General features: G+C 45.6%; 1 protein-coding gene across 3 annotated transcripts in view; it reads right to left on the reverse strand.

The window, feature by feature from the left end:
• The window catches only part of LOC129868183 (protein Jade-1-like), a 240,879-nt gene that overhangs the window by 50,620 nt on the left and 167,629 nt on the right, over window positions 1-22,630 (reverse strand). The gene's annotated exons all lie outside the window — the stretch shown is intronic.

A 22,630-nucleotide genomic window follows, 5' to 3' on the forward strand; every position in this document is an offset into this window, starting at 1 on the left:
GACAGAGGGAACAGATCTGTCTGTGTTGTGAGGTGTCCATCCTGTCACTTAGATGGTACAGCATGGCAGAGCTGAGCCACCCAGACTGTCAACAAAGACAGATTTGTTCCCTCTGTCTGGCTGCCCGCCACACAATACACGCACGTAAGCATGCATGAAGACAAACACACACACATAGACAACTCAAGCACACGCATACAAAACACACACCGAGATACAGATCTCTGTTCTCCTCTCCCTGCAATGTTTAGCCCCACCAGGAACAAAACCGTAATTGTATCCCAATGTATTCAGCTGATGGGAAAAGTACATTAACAAATGGTTAACAGAGGAGATATGGCCGACACACTGCCTCTGTGTGGGAGGAGAAAACCACAGACTTAATGTTTGATATCTCTCTCTGCTCGGTTGTTTATTGAGTGGCCAGTATTCCATTACTTCCAAGTAGGATAAAAATAGACAATGTGGGACACAACGTTCAGTATCTGTGTTTGATTATGAGTGGTGGGGGGGAACTGTTCTCAACACAAATACCTCTCTGCACCTAAGCAACACAGAGAGGAATGGGGATAAGAGGAGGGCAGACATTCACCTCCCTCCCTCCCTCCCTAATATATAGGACTCTATTGCTTTTATAGTGCACAATGTAGGGAAGAGGATGCCTTTTAGGACACCTATAAACCTCCCTCTAATACAGACTATCCTCTTCCTCCTGACATTTCTGTCCCTGGATCAGAGCACAGATAACTGCTAAGCAAGGCACTCTCCTCTCCTGCCAGACACCTGTTGATTTAATTAAGGCCTGATGACACCAGATGCTCTGGTGAACAGGTCTGCGTGGCCACATTCAGAGCACCGATGCCACTCCCCTGACGACCAGGTATGGAACGCGCTTTGGAAATGCGGTTGGCCCCGGGCTTAAAGGGCACGGCACGCGTCAGAGACGACGCTACCCCTGATCCTAGAGTAACAGCCACATGAACTAGAGGGACTGGCCAGAGCCCCAGAGTTACAGGGTATTATGACCCAAATGGTTCCCTGTATAGTGCACTATATAGTAGTATAATATATAGGGCTCTGGTCATTATTAGTGTACTATGTAGGGAATAGGGTGCAGCTCTCAGCTCTGACTCACTGAGTAGCCAGGGATAGTAGTAGGGATGGGTAGGAGTAATAGAATCCTCGAATGGACGTCAAAGCTCCACCTTTAACCAGAGATTAAAAAAAATGTAAATAAAATACTGTAAAACTATTTGGTGGAATGTGCTTTGTGGCTGCCCAAACATGTGCATTTGTGGGGCACAACAAAAAACAAACCAAGCATCACACCATTCTCCCCGCCAAGTCTCATTCACTCAATTGCATTCCGAGTGCTCCCTTCACACACGCGTGCTGAGTGCGCACACAAGCTCACAGTAGGCCTACAGAAATAAATGCCTATAAAACCACTGAAAAAAATTGTATTTCAAGCCCCATTTAAAATCATCAGTCTGAGAAAAAGTGTTCCAGGCACAACATGCGCATCACTTCACACTGGCAACTTTTTTCATTAGAAAAATATTCTGTTCCATTTTATTCTGTCATAAGTATTTTTTTTTTTGTCCATTTTTTTGTTGCAAGGTGTTTTAACTGTGTTAAGGGCTCGGAAAATAAAGGCGTCTTGTCTGATAAATTAACAAAACAAGGCTATTGTCACGGCCGTTTAAAGGAGTGGACCAAGGTGCAGCGCGATTGGAATACATCTTTTAATTCAACGAAGAACACTAAACAAACTAACAAAATAACAAACGAACAAACGAACAAACGAAACGTGTAGCCAACATAGTGCTCACAGGCAACTAAACATGGACAACTACCCACCAATACAGGTGGGGAAAAGGCTACCTAAGTATGGTTCTCAATCAGAGACAACGATAGACAGCTGTCCCTGATTGAGAACCACACCCGGCCCAACACATAGAAATGCAAAATCTTAGAACATACAACATATAATGCCCACCCAAACCACACCCTGACCAAACCAAAATAGAGACATAAAAAGCTCTCTACAGTCAGGGCGTGACAGCTATGCCATTGCACAGCTATAGGCTTCTACAAGCAAGCTCCACTGCTGAGGTTATTGCCTTTTGGAAGATTGTGTTCCACGGTATCATATAACCAGTTGATATTACTGTTTCAAGAAATTAATCTTAAATGGCACTCGCTTTTTTATTGACTGTGTACATATACAGTGGGGAGAACAAGTATTTGATACACTGCCGATTTTGCAGGTTTTCCTACTTGTAGAGGTCTGTAATTTGCATTTTATTGCATGACATAAGTATTTGATATATCAACTTAATATTTGGTACAGAAACCTTTGTTTGCAATTACAGAGATCATACGTTTCCTGTAGTTCTTCACCAGGTTTGCACACACTGCAGCAGGGATTTTGGCCCACACCTCCATACAGACCTTCTCCAGATCCTTCCTGTTTCGGGGCTGTCGCTGGGCAATACAGACTTTCAGCTCCCTCCAAAGATATTCTATTAGGTTCAGGCCTGGAGACTGGCTAGGCCACTCCAGGACCTTGAGATGCTTCTTACTCCTTCGTTGCCCTGGCTGTGTGTTTCGGGTCGTTGTCATGCTGGAAGACCCAGCCACGACCCATCTTCAATGCTCTTACTGAGGGAAGGAGGTTGTTGGCCAAGATCTCGCGATACATGGCCCCATCCATCCTCCCCTCAATACGGTGCAGTCCCCTTTGCAGAAAAGCATCCCCAAAGAATGATGTTTCCACCGCCATGCTTCACGGTTGGGATGGTTGTACTCATCCTTCTTCTTCCGCCAAACACGGCGAGTGGAGTTTAGACCAAAAAGCTCTATTTTCTGTCTCATCAGACCACATGACCATCTCCCATTCCTCCTCTGGATCATCCAGATGGTCATTGGCAAACTTCAGACGGGCCTGGACATGCGCTGGCTTGAGCAGGGGGACCTTGCGTGCGCTGCAGGATTTTAATCCATGACGGCGTAGTGTGTTACTAATGGTTTTCTTTGAGACTGTGGTCCCAGCTCTCTTCAGGTCATTGACCAGGTCCTGCCGTGTAGTTCTGGGATAATCCATCACCTTCCTCATGATCATTGATGCCCCATGAGGTGAGATCTTGCATGGAGCCCCAGACCGAGGGTGATTGACCGTCATCTTGAACTTCTTCAATTTTCTAATAATTGCGCCAACAGTTGTTGCCTTCTCACCAAACTGCTTGCCTATTGTCCTGTAGCCCATCCCAGCCTTGTGCAGGTCTACAATTGTATCCCTGATGTCCTTACACAGCTCTCTGGTCTTGGCCATTGTGGAGAGGTTGGAGTCTGTTTGATTGAGTGTGTGGACAGGTGTCTTTTATACAGGTAACGAGTTCAAACAGGTGCAGTTAATACAGGTAATGAGTGGAGAACAGGAGGGCTTCTTAAAGAAACACTAACAGGTCTGTGAGAGCCGGAATTCTTACTGGTTGGTAGGTGATCAAATACTTATGTCATGCAATAAAATGCAAATTAATTACTTAAAAATCATACAATGTGATTTTCAGGATTTTTGTTTTAGATTCCGTCTCTCACAGTTGGAGTGTACCTATGATAAAAATTACAGACCTCTACATGCTTTGTAAGTAGGAAAACATGCAAAATCGGCAGTGTATCAAATACTTGTTCTCCCCACTGTATATATGTACACAGTCACACGGGGCAGCAGGTAGCCTAGTGATTAGAGTGTCGGACTAGTAACCGGAAGGTTGCTAGAGCGAATCCCCAAACTGACAAGGTAATCTGTTGTTCTGCCCCTGAACAAGGCAGTTACCCAACTGGTCCTAGGCCATCATTGTAAATAAGAATTTGTTCTGAACTGACTTGCCTAGTTAAATAAAGGTTAAATTAAAAAACAAAAAATTTAAATATATACATATATATACACACACACACACACACACACACACACACACACACACACACACACACACACACACACACACACACACACACACACACACACACACACACAGTGGTATATAGATTAATGCGCAAATATTGTTTTTCCAGTTCGGGCCTTGTATTCTAAAAATAGATTTTTGAGTACTCAAAAGAAAATCTGTGAATACGCAAACAGTTAAAAAAATATCAGACAGACTACATGGATATAGCAGAGACAACTTTAATGAGTTAGTGTAAGATATCCCCTCAGAGAAATGTGTGAAAAGGTTAAGAGCAGAGTCAGTGTGTACTGTAGGTACTGTAGGTGAATGTGGGGATGTGGATAACTTCATTATCCATTGAGGTCCAATGATAAGACGCTATCTGACTTTCATCTGAAATCTAAGCTCATTCACTGAACAATAACATGTTCTGATTGAACCAAATCCATTGTGTTATTTATCCTGATTACTAAGCAGACACAGGAAAGAGTCCAGCATCACAACATGGCTCCCGGGATTAGACAGATAGACACTGAGACAGATAGACACTGAGACAGATAAACACAGACAGATAAACACAGACAGATGAACACAGACAGATAAACACAGACAGATAGACACTGAGACAGATAAACACAGACAGATAAACACAGACAGATAAACACAGACAGATAAACACAGACAGATAAACACAGACAGATAAACACAGACAGATAGACACTGAGACAGATAGACACTGAGACAGATAGACACTGAGACAGATAGACACTGAGACAGATAGACACTGAGACAGATAGACACTGAGACAGATAAACACAGACAGATAAACACAGACAGATAAACACAGACAGATAAACACTGAGACAGATAGACACTGAGACAGATAAACACTGAGACAGATAGACACTGAGACAGATAAACACAGACAGATAAACACAGACAGATAAACACAGACAGATAGACACTGAGACAGATAGACACTGAGACAGATAAACACAGAGACAGATAAACACAGACAGATAAACACAGACAGATAAACACAGACAGATAAACACTGAGACAGATAGACACTGAGACAGATAGACACTGAGACAGATAAACACAGACAGATAAACACAGACAGATAAACACAGACAGATAAACACTGAGACAGATAGACACTGAGACAGATAAACACTGAGACAGATAAACACAGACAGATAGACACTGAGACAGATAGACACTGAGACAGATAAACACAGACAGATAAACACAGACAGATAAACACAGACAGATAAACACTGAGACAGATAGACACTGAGACAGATAAACACAGACAGATAAACACAGACAGATAAACACAGACAGATAAACACTGAGACAGATAGACACTGAGACAGATAAACACAGACAGATAAACACAGACAGATAAACACAGACAGATAAACACAGACAGATAAACACTGAGACAGATAGACACTGAGACAGATAGACACTGAGACAGATAAACACTGAGACAGATAAACACAGACAGATAAACACTGAGACAGATAAACACAGACAGATAAACACAGACAGATAGACACTGAGGCAGATAGACACTGAGGCAGATAGACACTGAGACAGATAGACACTGAGACAGATAGACACTGAGACAGATAGACACTGAGACAGATAAACACTGAGACAGATAAACACTGAGACAGATAAACAGTGAGACAGATAAACACTGAGACAGATAGACACTGAGACAGATAGACACTGAGACAGATAAACACAGACAGATAAACACAGACAGATAGACACTGAGGCAGATAGACACTGAGACAGATAGACACTGAGACAGATAGACACTGAGACAGATAAACACTGAGACAGATAAACACTGAGACAGATAAACACAGACAGATAAACACTGAGACAGATAGACACTGAGACAGATAGACACTGAGACAGATAGACACTGAGACAGATAAACACTGAGACAGATAGACACTGAGACAGATAAACACTGAGACAGATAAACACTGAGACAGATAGACACTGAGACAGATAGACACTGAGACAGATAGACACTGAGACAGATAAACACAGACAGATAGACACTGAGACAGATAGACACTGAGACAGATAGACACTGAGACAGATAGACACTGAGACAGATAGACACTGAGACAGATAAACACTGAGACAGATAAACACTGAGACAGATAGACACTGAGACAGATAGACACTGAGACAGATAGACACTGAGACAGATAGACACTGAGACAGATAAACACTGAGACAGATAAACACTGAGACAGATAGACAGTGAGACAGATAAACACTGAGACAGATAGACACTGAGACAGATAGACACTGAGACAGATAAACACAGACAGATAAACACAGACAGATAGACACTGAGGCAGATAGACACTGAGACAGATAGACACTGAGACAGATAGACACTGAGACAGATAAACACTGAGACAGATAAACACAGACAGATAAACACTGAGACAGATAGACACTGAGACAGATAGACACTGAGACAGATAGACACTGAGACAGATAAACACTGAGACAGATAGACACTGAGACAGATAAACACTGAGACAGATAAACACTGAGACAGATAGACACTGAGACAGATAGACACTGAGACAGATAAACACAGACAGATAAACACTGAGACAGATAAACACTGAGACAGATAAACACTGAGACAGATAGAAAGAGAGACTATTTGCACATTGTTACAACACTGTATATAGACATAATAGGACATTTGAAATGTCTTTATTCTTTTGGAACTTCTGTGAGTGTAATGTTTACTGTAAATTTGAATTGTTTATTTCACTTTTGTTTACTATCTACTTCACTTGCTTTGGCGATGTTAACATATGTTTCCCATGCCAATAAAGCCCTTGAATTGAGAGAGAGAGAGAAACCAAAGCTCCACATATCAAAAGACACAGGGGAGGAGAGGGGGAGGGGAGGGAGAGGGATAGAGGGAACAAGGGAGGGAGGATAGATAAAAAGTGGGTCAGAGACAGCCCAGACTGTGGCAGCTGGATACGGTAGAGTGAGTGAGGAGGCTTTGTGAAGGCGGCTCTGTGGCATGCTGTGCTGCAGACATGAGGACAACCTCCCTACCAGAATCCTCCTCCTCCCAGAAGAGAGCCTAGCCAAGAGGAGAATTTATTAGCTCCTGTCAATCACTCACTGACACTATGCCCAAGCCTCGCCAACCGGGGGGGTCCAGGGAGACATCCTCGTCCAATCAGAGCTCAGAATGTTCTGACTGCTGTGTCAGAATAGACGCAAAGGGCCGTTATCTGTCTGGAGATCTTCCAGAGCTTTAGTAAACAGCAGGACACTTCTGCTGTGTTCAGTTAGCCTATTCACACAGACATCGTCACAAATGGCACCCAAGCACCTTTATAGGGCACTACTTTTGACCAGGGACCGATATATAGGGAACAGTGCACTATATAGGGAATAGGGTGCTATGTGGGACACACAACAGACTGTTTTTCTAAGGCTTCACCAAGGTTGTCTTTGGGTTTAATTAAAGTGAGCAAAGCAGTGTCACGGCAGATATGTCCAGATTAAAAACCCTGGTTATGAAACTAGCTGTTTTGTTAAGCCTCCGTCACGGTGAGGATTGGAGTGTTAATGTTACTCAGTCAATATGCTTTGCGTGTGCAAACAAAAACAGGAGTGGGAGATTGAAGTTGTGGTTCTTCTCCCATTTTCAGGATGTACTGAGCGTCAGGTTGTGCGTGCTTCTGTGTGTCAGTATCAGACACTGGGGACTGTGAGTAGGGGACAAAATACCAGCCACATGGAGAGTTACAGCAAAAGAGGTACTGCTCCCTCCCAACACTCACTTCACCAGACAGACAGTAGGCAGGTTTCTGTAACTGACAGAGGCAAAGACTTAAGATTGGATCTAAGGCGCTGTAATGTGCTACGAAAACTCCATTCCATTGATTACATTTACATTACATTACATTTTAATCATTTAGCAGATGCTCTTATCCAGAGCGACTTACAGTAGAGTGCATACATTTTATTACATTTTACATACTGAGACAAGGATATCCCTACCGGCCAAACCCTCCCTAACCCGGACGCTGCTATGCCAATTGTGCGTCGCCCCACGGACCTCCCGGTTGCGGCCGTCTGTGACAGAGCCTGGGCGCGAACCCAGAGACTCTGGTGGCGCAGCTAGCACTGCGATGCAGTGCCCTAGACCACTGCGCCACCCGGGAGGCTGATTGATTGGCAAACCCAGCCCCATTAGCCTGTTAGCATCCTTCCCTGTAGGAGCACAGCCCACTAACCTGTTAGCATCCTCCACTGAGGGAGCATAGCCTATTAGCCTATTAGCATCCTCCACTGTAGGAGCACAGCCCACTAACCTGTTAGCATCCTCCACTATAAGGGAGCATAGTCTATTAGCATCCTCCACTGTAGGAGCACAGCCCACTAGCATGCTATTTTAAAAAATATATAAACTAATTTCACCTTTATTTAACCAGGTAGGCTCATTTACAATTGCGACCTGGCCAAGATAAAGCAAAGCAGTTCGACACATACAACAACACAGAGTTACACATGGAATAAACAAACATACAGTCAATAATACAGTAGAAAAAGTCTATATACAGTGTGTGCAAATGAGGTAGGATAAGGGAGGTAAGGCAATAATAGTTTCCAAGACGGCGTAGCAGTGTAGACGTCTTTGTCCTGTCGTGTCCCGTGTCCCTTGTATATATCTTTTTACATCTTTTTCTTCGCATATCTTTTAAAAATACTTTCTTAAACCTCAACTTCTAAATACTCTCCTGCAACCCGCCTCACCCAATGTGGCGTGGATCTGCTTTTTTCTAAAGTATTTCTATTTACTTCTGATCTGGAATCCATCTACTGAAGATAGCCAGCTAACTGCCTACCAGCTATCAGTTAGCAAACCATTGCTAGCGGTCATCAGCTAACCTTTAGCTCGGAAAGCTCTCGCTAGTTCGAACAACGTGACTAAAACCAGAGCATAACGGACCTATTTCTCTCCATATCCCCGGATTCCTACCGCAAACTCTGAACATTTTCATCTGGATCTTCGCAACTAGCTAACCACAATCCCGGGTGACCACTCCTGGCTAGCGTTTCCATCCCGGAGCAGGCACCGGAGCAGGCACCAATTAGCCTGAAGCTAATTGGCTAGGGCTCCTGTGCTACCACTGAAGCCCACTCCTGGGCTACAAGACCCGGACCCATTTACTGCCGGTACGGAGCACGGAACCCCGCCTATCCTCTACGACTGGAATACCGACATAATCTGCCCGGGGACTCCAACAGGCCCCTCAGGCGTGACGCCCGCCGAAGGCCCATTCTGCTAACCTACTAGGCCTGTTAGCTACCTAGAGCTACCTGGAACCCTACTAATTCCACGACTGGTCTATCGACGTCACCGCACGAAGAGGCAAAAACAGACTTCCCCCCCATCGCGACGTCCCCCAAAGGCTAACTTGCCTGCCCCGGTCTGCTAACTGCTAGCTTATCTTGCAGCTAGCGCAGCCAGGAAGCTAGCACCAGTTAGCAAACACAATTCTACAATTCACAACCTCTCTTTCGCCATCGCTATCCGGCTTGGATTCCCTGTCGACACGACCACGTCTGGTTTGCAGACGTGCCCTCAACCGGCCTCCGTCTGAGCAGACCCCCTCCGTCTGAGCAGACCACCCCCCCGGGCTACTAACTTTAAACGCGTGCTAGCTTAGTGGAGGCCTCACTACTCCATCTACGGCTGCCCCCTGGACACTATGATCACTTGGCTACATAGCTGATGCCTGCTTGACTGTCCATTAATTCACGGTGCTCCATTCTGTTTATTTGTGTTTTATCTGTCGGCTCTGTGCCTTAACTCAGGATCTGTGTGTAGTTAATCCGACCCTCTCTGCCCAGTCGTCGCCATTTTTACCTTCTGTTGCTGTGTTAGCTGACTAGCTGCTGTTATCTCACCTGCTGTTTTAGCTAGCTCTCCCAATCATGACCTGCAATCACTTTATGCCTTATTGTATGTCTCTCTCAAATATCAATATGCCTTGCATACTGTTGTTCAGGCTAGTTATCATTGTTTTGGTTTGCAATGGACCCCGTAGTTCCACTCTCCGTACCTCTGATACCTCCTTTGTCCCACCCCCCCACACATGCGGTGACCTCACCCATTGAGACCAGCATGTCCAGAGATACAACCTCTCTTATCATCACCCAGTGCCTGGGCTTGCCTCCGCTGTACCCGTGCCCCACCATACCCTGGTCTGTACATTATGCCCAGAATCTATTCTACCACGCCCATAAATCTGCTCCTTTTATTCCTTGTCCCCAACGCTCTAGGCGACCAGTTTTGATAGCCTTTAGCCGCACCCTCATCCTACTACTCCTCTGTTCCTCGGGTGATGTGGAGGTAAACCCAGGCCCTGCATGTCCCCAGTCACTCTCATTTGTTGACTTCTGTGATCGAAAAAGCCTTGGCCTCATGCATGTCAACATCAGAAGCCTCCTCCCTAAGTTTGCCTTACTCACCGCTTTAGCACACTCTGCCAACCCTGATGTCCTTGCCGTGTCTGAATCCTGGCTTAGGAAGGCCACCAAAAACTCTGAGATTTCCATACCCAACTATAACACTTTCCGTCAAGATAGAACTGCCAAAGGGGGAGGAGTTGCAATCTACTGCAGAGATAGCCTGCAAAGTTCTGTCATACTTTCCAAGTCTATGCCCAAACAGTTCGAACTTCTAATTTTAAAAATTAATCTCTCCAGAAATAAGTCTCTCACTGTTGCCGCCTGCTACCGACCCCCCTCAGCTCCCAGCTGTGCCCTGGACACCATCTGTGAATTGATCGCTCCCCATCTAGCTTCAGAGTTTGTTCTGTTAGGTGACCTAAACTGGGATATGCTTAACACCCCGGCAGTCCTACAATCTAAGCTTGATGCCCTCAATCTCACACAAATCATCAAGGAACCCACCAGGTACAACCCTAAATCCGTAAACATGGGAACCCTAATAGACATTATCCTGACCAACTTGCCCTCCAAATACACCACTGCTGTCTTCAATCAAGATCGCAGCGATCACTGCCTCATTGCCTGTATCCGCCACGGGTCCACGGTCAAACGACCACCCCTCATCACTGTCAAACGCTCCCTGAAACACTTCTGCGAGCAGGCCTTTCTAATCGACCTGGCCCGGGTACCCTGGAAGGATATTGACCTCATCCCGTCAGTTGAGGATGCCTGGTCATTCTTTAAAAGTTACTTCCTCACCATATTAGACAAGCATGCTCCGTTCAAAAAATGCAGAACCAAGAACAGATATAGCCCTTGGTTCACTCCAGACCTGACTGCCCTCGACCAGCACAAAAACATCCTGTGGCGAACTGCAATAGCATCGAAGAGCCCCCGTGATATGCAACTGTTCAGGGAAGTCAGGAACCAATACACGCAGTCAGTCAGGAAAGCAAAGGCCAGCTTTTTCAAGCAGAAATTTGCCTCCTGTAGCTCTAACTCCAAAAAGTTCTGGGATACTGTAAAGTCCATGGAAAACAAGAGCACCTCCTCCCAGCTGCCCACTGCACTGAGGCTAGATAACACGGTCACCACTGATAAGTCCGTGATAATCGAAAACTTCAACAAACATTTCTCAATGGCTGGCCATGCCTTCCACCTGGCGACTCCAACCCTGGCCAACAGCCCCGCCCCCCCCGCTGCTACTCGCCCTAGCCTCCCCAGCTTCTCCTTTACCCATATCCAGATAGCAGATGTTCTGAAAGAGCTGGAAAACCTGGACCTATACAAATCAGCTGGGCTTGACAATCTGGACCCCCTATTTCTGAAACTGTCCGCCGCCATTGTCGCACCCCCTATTACCAGCCTGGTCAACCTCTCCTTCGTATCATCTGAGATCCCCAAGGATTGGAAAGCTGCCGCTGTCATCCTCCTCTTCAAAGGGGGAGACACCCTGGACCCAAACTGTTACAGACCTATATCCATCCTGCCCTGCCTAGCTAAGGTCTTCGAAAGCCAAGTCAACAAACAGATCATTGACCATCTCGAATCCCACCGTACCTTCTCCGCTGTGCAATCCGGTTTCCGAGCCGGTCACGGGTGCACCTCAGCCACGCTCAAGGTAATAAACAATATCATAACCGCCATCGATAAAAGACATTACTGTGCAGCCGTCTTCATCGACCTGGCCAAGGCTTTCGACTCTGTCAATCACCATATTCTTATCGGCAGACTCAATAGCCTCGGTTTTTCTAATGACTGCCTTGCCTGGTTCACCAACTACTTTGCAGACAGAGTTCAGTGTGTCAAATCGGAGGGCATGTTGTCCGGTCCTCTGGCAGTCTCATTGGGGGTACCACAGGGTTCAATTCTCGGGCCGACTCTTTTCTCTGTATACATCAATGATGTTGCTCTTGCTGCGGGCGATTCCCTGATCCACCTCTACGCAGACGACACCATTCTGTATACTTCCGGCCCTTCCCTGGACACTGTGCTATCTAACCTCCAAACGAGCTTCAATGCCATACAACACTCCTTCCGTGGCCTCCAACTGCTCTTAAACGCTAGTAAAACCAAATGCATGCTTTTCAAACGCTCGCTGCCTGCACCCGCACGCCCGACTAGCATCACCACCCTGGACGGTTCCGACCTAGAATATGTGGACATCTATAAGTACCTAGGTGTGTGGCTAGACTGCAAACTCTCCTTCCAGACTCATATCAAACATCTCCAATCCAAAATCAAATCTAGAGTCGGCTTTCTATTCCGGAACAAAGCCTCCTTCACTCACGCCGCCAAACTTACCCTAGTAAAACTGACTATCCTACCGATCCTCGACTTCGGCGATGTCATCTACAAAATAGCTTCCAATACTCTACTCAGCAAACTGGATGCAGTTTATCACAGTGCCATCCGTTTTGTTACTAAAGCACCTTATACGACCCACCACTGCGACCTGTATGCCCTAGTCGGCTGGCCCTCGCTACATGTTCGTCGTCAGACCCACTGGCTCCAGGTCATCTACAAGGCTATGCTAGGTAAAGTGCCGCCTTATCTCAGTTCACTGGTCACGATGGCTACACCCACCCGTAGCACGCGCTCCAGCAGGTGTATCTCACTGATCATCCCTAAAGCCAAAACCTCATTTGGACGCCTTTCCTTCCAGTTCTCTGCTGCCTGCGACTGGAACGAATTGCAAAAATCTCTGAAGTTGGAGACTTTTATCTCCCTCAACAACTTTAAAAATCTGCTATCCGAGCAGCTAACCGATTGCTGCAGCTGTACATAGTCCATCTGTAAACTACCCACCCAATTTACCTACCTCACCCCCATACTGCTTTTATTTATTTACTTTTCTGCTCTTTTGCACACCAGTATCTCTTCTTGCACATGATCATCTGATGATTTATCAATCCAGTGTTAATCTGCTAAATTGTAATTATTCGATTTATTGCCTACCTCATGCCTTTTGCACACATTGTATATAGATTCTCTTTTTTCTACCATGTTATTGACTTGTCTATTGTTTACTCCATGTGTAACTCTGTGTTGTTGTCTGTTCACACTGCTATGCTTTATCTTGGCCAGGTCGCAGTTGCAAATGAGAACTTGTTCTCAACTAGCCTACCTGGTTAAATAAAGGTGAAAAAAAAAAAAAAAAAAAAAAAATAGCCCATGGTGGCAAAGGAATTACAATATACCAATTAAACACTGGAATGGTAGATGTGCAGAAGATGAATGTGCAAGTAGAGATACTGGGGTGCAAAAGAACAAGATAAATACATAAATATAGTATGAGGATGAGGTAGCTGGATGGGCTATTTACAGATGGGCTATGTACAGGTGCAGTGATCTTTAAGCTGCTCTGATAGCTGGTGCTTAAAGCTAGTGACGGAGATATGAGTTTCCAGCTTCAGTGATTTTTGCAGTTCTTTCCAGTCATTGGCAGCAGAGAACTGGAAGAAAAGGCGGCAAAAGAAAGAATTGGCTTTGGGAGTGACCAGTGAGATATACCTGCTGGAGCGCGTGCTACAGGTGGGTGCTGCTATGGTGACCAGTGAGCTGAGATAAGGCGGGGCTTTACCTAGCAGAGACTTGTAGATGACCTGGAGCTAGTGGGTTTGGCAATGAGTATGAAGCAAGGGCCAGCCAACGAGAGCATACAGGTCGCAGTGGTGGGTAGTATATGGGGCTTTGGTGACAAAACGGATGGCACTGTGATAGACTGCATCCAATTTGTTGAGTAGAGTGTTGGAGGCTATTTTTTAAATGACATCGCCGAAGTCGAGGATCGGTAGGATGGTCAGTTTTACGAGGGTATGTTTGGCAGCATGAGTGAAGGATGCTTAGCTGCGAAATTGGAAGCCGATTCTAGATTTAATTTTGGATTGAAGATGCTTAATGAGTCTGGAAGGAGAGTTTACAGTCTAACCAGACACCTAGGTATTTGTAGTTGTCCACATATTCTAAGTCAGAACCGTCCAGAGTAGTGATGATGGACGGGCGGGCAGGTGCGGGCAGCGATCGGTTGAAGAGCATGCATTTAGTTTTACTTGCATTTAAGGGCAGTTGGAGGCCATGGAAGGAAAGTTGTATGCATTGAAGCTCGTCTGGAGGTTAGTTAACACAGTGTCCAAAGAAGGGCCAGAGGTATACAGAATGGTGTCGTCGGCGTAGAGGTGGATCAGAGAATCACCAGCAGCAAGAGCGACATCATTGATGTATACAGAGATGGAGTCGGCCCGAGAATTGAACCCTGTGGTACCCCCATAGAGACTTTCCAGAGGTCCGGACAACAGGCTCTCTGATTTGGCACACTGAACTCTATCAGAGAAGTAGTTGGTGAACCAGGCAAGGCAATAATTTGAGAAACCAAGGTTGTTGAGTCTGCCGATAAGAATGTGGTGATTGACAGAGTCGAAAGCCTTGGCCAGGTTGATGAATACGGCTGCAGAGTAATGTCTCTTATCGATGGCGGTTATGACATCGTTTAGGACCTTGAGCGTGGCTGAGGTGCACCCATGACCAGCTCTGAAACTAGATTGCATAGCGGAGAAGGTACGGTGGGATTCGAAATGGTCAGTGATCTGTTTGTTAACTTGGCTTTTGAAGACCTTAGAAAGGCAGGGTAGGATAGATATAGGTCTGTAGCAGTTTGGGTCTAGAGTTTCTCCCCCTTTGAAGAGGGGGATGACCGCGGCAGCTTTCCAATCTTTGGGGATCTCAGACGATACAAAAGAGAGGTTGAACAGGCTAGTAATAGGGGTAGAAACAATTGCGGCAGATCATTTTAGAAAGAGAGGGTCCAGATTGTCTAGCCCGGCTGATTTGTAGGGGTCCAGATTTTGCCGCTCTTTCAGAACATCATCTATCTGGCTTTGGGTGAAGGAGAAATGGGGAGGCTTGGGTGAGTTGCTGTGGGGGGTGCAGGGCTGTTGATCGGGGTAGGGGTAGCCAGGTGGAAAGCATCGCCAGCAGTAGAAAAATGCTTATTGAAATTCTCAATTATAGTGGATTTATCGGTGGTGACAATGTTTCCTAGCCTCAGTGCAGTGGGCAGCTGGGAGGAGGTGCTCTTATTATCCATGGTCTTTACAGTGTCCCTGTTGTAACTTTAATGGGTTACAGAGTTAATGTTTAAGTTAATTCATCGAGCTCTATCTAAAGATATTTGTAATTGTTTTAGAATTTGTGTGTTGGAGATTGAGAGAACTACATACATATTTTGTACTGGTTCGTATTAAATTAGGCTTTTGACTGCACGTTCCAGAATGCCTTGTGACAGGAAGTAGAGAGAGAACGCGCTAGTTAAGTGCAATTGACAGGTGATTATTTTGACCCTTTCCGCTAGCAACTCATTATTCATTGTTCTGTAGAATCTAAAGTTTGTAAATGTAACGTGAACAAGTATTATTACTAAAAGAAGCTTTCATATCAAACCCGACGTGCCGAGTCATTACTTTTAAAATTTGGTGCCGAAACCCGGGACAGTATGAGCTGCGACGAGGAACGTCGGCATGAAGCAGAAAGAATGAGATGAAAGCGGGGTACCATTCGAGGTGCCACAACACGGATTTTGAATCAGATTGACGTGGAAATAACCCAGTCAAATCCGGATACCGGATTATGAGTTTGTGCTACAGGATGCAAATTTCTGCTTGAAAAAGCTCGCCTTTGCTTTCCTAACTGCCTGTGTATATTGGTTCCTAACTTCCCTGAAAAGTTGCATATCACGGGGGCTATTCGATGCTAATGCAGAACGCCACAGGATGTTTTTGTGCTGGTCAAGGGCAGTCAGGTCTGGAGAGAACCAAGGGCTATATCTGTTCCTGGTTCAATTTCTTTTGAACGGGGCAATGCTTATTTAAGATGGTGAGGAAGGCACTTTTAAAGAATAACCAGGCATCCTCTACTGACGGGATGAGGTCAATATCCTTTCAGGATACCCGGGCCAGGTCAATTAGAAAGGTCTGCTCGCTGAAGTGTTTCAGGGAGCGTTTGACAGTGATGAGGGGTGGTCGTTCGACCGCAGATCCATTACAGACGCAGACAATGAGGCAGTGATCACTGAGATCCTGGTTGATGACAGCAGAGGTGTATTTGGAGGGCTAGTTGGTCAGGATGATATCTAAGAGGGTGCCCGTGTTTACGGATTTGGGGTTGTACCTGGTGGGTTCATTGATAATTTGTGTGAGATTGATGGCATCAAGCTTAGATTGTAGGATGGCCGGGGTGTTAAGCATGTCCCAGTTTAGGTCACCTAGCAGCACGAGCTCTGAAGATAGATGGGGGGCAATCAATTCACATATGATGTCCAGGGCACAGCTGGGGGCAGAGTGGTCTATAGCAAGCGCCAACGGTGAGAGACTTATTTCTGTAAAGGTGGATTTTTAAAAGTAGAAGCTTGAATTGTTTGGGTACAGACCTGGATAGTAGGACAGAACTCTGCAGGCTATCTCTGCAGTAGATTGCAACTCCGCCCCCTTTGGCAGTTCTATCTTGTCGGAAAATGTTATAGTTAGGGATGGAAATTTCAGGGTTTTTGGTGGTCTTCCTAAGCCAGAATTCAGACACGGCTAGGACATCCGGGTTGGCAGTGTGCTAAAGCAGTGAATAAAACAAACTTAGGGAGGAGGCTTCTAATGTTAACATGCATGAAACCAAGGCTTTTACGGTTACAGAAGTCAACAAATGGGAGCACCTGGGGAGTAGGAGTGGAGCTAGGCACTGCAGGGCCTGGATTAACCTCTACATTTTTTTTCACCTTTATTTAACCAGGTAGGCTAGTTGAGAACAAGTTCTCATTTGCAACTGCGACCTGGCCAAGATAAAGCATAGCAGTGTGAACAGACAACAACACAGAGTTACACATGGAGTAAACAATAGACAAGTCAATAACATGGTAGAAAAAAGAGAATCTATATACAATGTGTGCAAAAGGCATGAGGTAGGCAATAAATCGAATAATTACAATTTAGCAGATTAACACTGGAGTGATAAATCATCAGATGATCATGTGCAAGAAGAGATACTGGTGTGCAAAAGAGCAGAAAAGTAAATAAATAAAAGCAGTATGGGGGTGAGGTAGGTAAATTGGGTGGGTAGTTTACAGATGGACTATGTACAGCTGCAGCGATCGGTTAGCTGCTCGGATAGCAGATTTTTAAAGTTGTTGAGGGAGATAAAAGTCTCCAACTTCAGAGATTTTTGCAATTCGTTCCAGTCGCAGGCAGCAGAGAACTGGAAGGAAAGGCGTCCAAATGAGGTTTTGGCTTTAGGGATGATCAGTGAGATACACCTGCTGGAGCGCGTGCTACGGGTGGGTGTAGCCATCGTGACCAGTGAACTGAGATAAGGCGGCACTTTACCTAGCATAGCCTTGTAGATGACCTGGAGCCAGTGGGTCTGACGACGAACATGTAGCGAGGGCCAGCCGACTAGGGCATACAGGTCGCAGTGGTGGGTCGTATAAGGTGCTTTAGTAACAAAACGGATGGCACTGTGATAAACTGCATCCAATTTGCTGAGTAGAGTATTGGAAGCTATTTTGTAGATGACATCGCCGAAGTCGAGGATCGGTAGGATAGTCAGTTTTACTAGGGTAAGTTTGGCGGTGTGAGTGAAGGAGGCTTTGTTCCGGAATAGAAAGCCGACTCTAGATTTGATTTTGGATTGGAGATGTTTGATATGAGTCTGGAAGGAGAGTTTGCAGTCTAGCCACACACCTAGGTACTTATAGATGTCCACATATTCTAGGTCGGAACCGTCCAGGGTGGTGATGCTAGTCGGGCGTGCGGGTGCAGGCAGCGAGCGTTTGAAAAGCATGCATTTGGTTTTACTAGCGTTTAAGAGCAGTTAGAGGCCACGGAAGGAGTGTTGTATGGCATTGAAGCTCGTTTGGAGGTTAGATAGCACAGTGTCCAGGGAAGGGCCGGAAGTATACAGAATGGTGTCGTCTGCGTAGAGGTGGATCAGGGAATCGCCCGCAGCAAGAGCAACATCATTGATGTATACAGAGAAAAGAGTCGGCCCGAGAATTGAACCCTGTGGTACCCCCAATGAGACTGCCAGAGGACCGGACAACATGCCCTCCGATTTGACACACTGAACTCTGTCTGCAAAGTAGTTGGTGAACCAGGCAAGGCAGTCATTAGAAAAACCGAGGCTATTGAGTCTGCCGATAAGAATATGGTGATTGACAGAGTCGAAAGCCTTGGCCAGGTCGATGAAGACGGCTGCACAGTAATGTCTTTTATCGATGGCGGTTATGATATCGTTTAGTACCTTGAGCGTGGCTGAGGTGCACCCGTGACCGGCTCGGAAACCGGATTGCACAGCGGAGAAGGTACGGTGGGATTCGAGATGGTCAGTGATCTGTTTGTTGACTTGGCTTTCGAAGACCTTAGCTAGGCAGGGCAGGATGGATATAGGTCTGTAACAGTTTGGGTCCAGGGTGTCTCCCCCTTTGAAGAGGGGGATGACAGCGGCAGCTTTCCAATCCTTGGGGATCTCAGATGATACGAAGGAGAGGTTGAACAGGCTGGTAATAGGGGCTGCGACAATGGCGACGGACAGTTTCAGAAATAGGGGGTCCAGATTGTCAAGCCCAGCTGATTTGTATGGGTCCAGGTTTTCCAGCTCTTTCAGAACATCTGCTATCTGGATATGGGTAAAGGAGAAGCTGGGGAGGCTAGGGCGAGTAGCAGCGGGGGGGGCGGGGCTGTTGGCCAGGGTTGGAGTCGCCAGGTGGAAGGCATGGCCAGCCATTGAGAAATGTTTGTTGAAGTTTTCGATTATCACGGACTTATCAGTGGTGACCGTGTTATCTAGCCTCAGTGCAGTGGGCAGCTGGGAGGAGGTGCTCTTGTTTTCCATGGACTTTACAGTATCCCAGAACTTTTTGGAGTTAGAGCTACAGGATGCAAATTTCTGCTTGAAAAAGCTGGCCTTTGCTTTCCTGACTGACTGCGTGTATTGGTTCCTGACTTCCCCGAACAGTTGCATATCACGGGGGCTCTTCGATGCTATTGCAGTTCGCCACAGGATGTTTTTGTGCTGGTCGAGGGCAGTCAGGTCTGGAGTGAACCAAGGGCTATATCTGTTCTTGGTTCTGCATTTTTTGAACGGAGCATGCTTGTCTAATATGGTGAGGAAGTAACTTTTAAAGAATGACCAGGCATCCTCAACTGACGGGATGAGGTCAATATCCTTCCAGGGTACCCGGGCCAGTTCGATTGGAAAGGCCTGCTCGCAGAAGTGTTTCAGGGAGCGTTTGACAGTGATGAGGGGTGGTCGTTTGACCGTGGACCCGTGGCGGATACAGGCAATGAGGGCCTTAGAGGGACGTCGCGACGGAGGAAAGTCTGTTTTAGCCTCTGTGTGCGGTGACGTCGATGGACCAGTCGTGATGGATTAGTAGGGTTCCGAGTAGCAGAGGGGTCCAAGTCCAATTGGCAAAATAGGTATAGAGGCCCAAGAAATTGGCCGATGGATCTATTCAGCTAACAGTCCAATATGCTCTAGACAGCTAGCGGCCGTGGCTAGCTGTCAGCATTCTCCACTGAGGGAGCATAGTCCATTAGCCTATTAGCATCCTCCAAAGTAGGAGCCCAGCCCTTTAAAACCTCTCTGGGATATGTGGGACGCTAGCATCCCACCTGGCCAACATCCAGTGAAAATGCCGAGCGCCAAATTCAATTAAATTACTATAAAAATTTAACTTTCATGAAATCACACATTCAATATACCAAATTAAAGCTACACTTGTTGTGAATCCAGGCAACGTGTCAGATTTCAAAAATGCTTTACGGCGAAAGCAAACAATGCTATTATCTGAGGATAGCACCCAAGCAAACAATCAAGGACCATCATATTTCAACCCTCCCGGCACGACACAAAACGCAGAAATAAAGATATAATTCATGCCTTACCTTTGACGAGTTTGTTCTGTTGGCACTCCAATATGTCCCATAAACATCACAAATGTTCCTTTTGTTCGATTAATTCCGTTGATATATATCCAAAATGTCCATTTATTTGGCGCGTTTGATCCAGAAAAACATCGGTTCCAACTTGCACAACGTGACTACAAAATATCTCAAAAGTTACCTGTAAGCTATGTCCAAACATTTCAAACTACTTTTGTAATACAACTTTAGGTATTTTTTTACGTAAATTATCGATAAAATTGAAGACGGGATGATCTGTGTTCAATACCGGAGGAAAACAATGTGTAGCATGCTTTCTGGTCACGCGACTCTAACAAACAGTACACTTCACTGGAGCCTCATTCTGAACATGGCTACTTCTTCATTTCTCAAAGGAAGCACCTCAACCAATTTCTAAAGACTGTTGACATCCAGTGGAAGCGATAGGAACTGCAGGAAGGTCCCTTAGAAATCTGGATTCTCAATGAAACCCCATTGAAAAGAGAGTGACCTCAACAACAACAAAAAATCTGAATGGTTTGTCCTCGGGGTTTTGCCTGCCAAATAAGTTCTGTTATAGTCACAGACATGATTCAAACAGTTTTAGAAACTTCAGAGTGTTTTCTATCCAATACTAATACTAATATGCATATATTAGCATCTGGGAATGAGTAGGAGGCAGTTTACTCTGGGCACGCTTTTCATCCAAATGTGAAAATGCTGCACCCTATCCATAAGAAGTTAAAACCTGTTATCATGCAGTGGGTGCAAGGCCCATTAACCTGTTAGCATCCTCTATTGTGAGAAAACAGCAAGAAGGTTCCGCTCCACACTCCCTTTACCAGAGAGGAGAGGAGTTACTCAGGCTAAAATGAGCAATACTCCAGCAGGAGAGAGGCTTCACACAGCTACGTGTTAAAGTTGAATTAATCATTTTTATTGCCACATTAGTCAGGGGGTAAGTGAGAAGGCTTGAGAAATATATTTGGAAATCCATATCGGGTGGTTAGCTACTTAACTGAACAGAACCCTGACTGAGTGAGTGGCTGGCTGGATCAGTGAAAGGATAAGTCAGATAGAGCAACTCCCTCAATAGGAATAAGAATGATAATAGCTTCAATGACAGAGTTGCTCATATCTCTGGGATGGTGCTAAGGAGCAATACTGTTGTTCAAATTGGCAGGGTTTTTGTGGCTAACACTTTGACAGTCCTTGATGAAGATTCTCCAAACGCTACTTCTGTAGTAGGTACGCTAGGAGCAATGTTTGTAAGGCGACCTTTCTAAGCTCACTCCAAAATGAGTGAAGATAAGATGGGAAACTGTTGCAACCGTATCATCAAACAAACCAAGCAAGACTGTCTACCCAGAAGCTTATCTCAGCATCACACTCTTAAATCTCCTCCACCATTGGATCTCTCCATTTCTACACACAGGAACCAAATTATTTATCCCACCTTTTCTTCAACCAAACCTTGTCTTCATACAGAACATACAGACAGTGATCCAACGATTAGGTCCTGGAAGATACACACAGACGGGGCTGTAGTGAAGAGGGTCGATGGCTTCAAGTTCCACGGTGTCCACGTCACTAAGGACCTATCATGGTCCAAACACACCAACACAGTCATGAAGAGGGCACGACAACTCCTTTTCCCCATCAGGAGGCTGAAAAGATTTGGCATGGGCCCTCAGATCCTGAAAAGTTATCCAAGCTATCATTGACTTGGTACCCCATGTATATATCCAAGCCATCATCACTCATTGTGTATTTATTCCTCGTGTTATAATTTTCTATTATTATTATTTATTTTGTATTATTTCTAATTCTGCATTGTTGGGAAGGGCCTGTCAGTAAGCATTTCACTGTTAGTCTCCCTACACCTGTTGTTTAAGAAGCATGTGACAATTATGTTATTTGATCATTTGATTTGACAAGGCAACCTGCAGCTGCTGGCAACAACACCGCCCTTGATCGCATAGCGCTACAGAGGGTGGTGCGTACAGCCATCCAGGACCTCTATATCCGGCAGTGTGAAAGGAATCCCGGAAAATCTTTAGACTCCAGCCACCCAAGCCACAGTACGTTCTCACTGCTTCCGCACGGCAATCGGTACCGTCTGACGCCAACAGGCTCCTGAACAGCTTCTAGCCCCAAGCCATTAGACTGCTAAACAGAATGGCTACACAGACTGAGTTCACCCTTGTATTATATTTT

This window comes from Salvelinus fontinalis, chromosome 13, assembly GCF_029448725.1.
Source record: "Salvelinus fontinalis isolate EN_2023a chromosome 13, ASM2944872v1, whole genome shotgun sequence".
In the NCBI taxonomy this organism is placed as follows: domain Eukaryota; kingdom Metazoa; phylum Chordata; class Actinopteri; order Salmoniformes; family Salmonidae; genus Salvelinus; species Salvelinus fontinalis.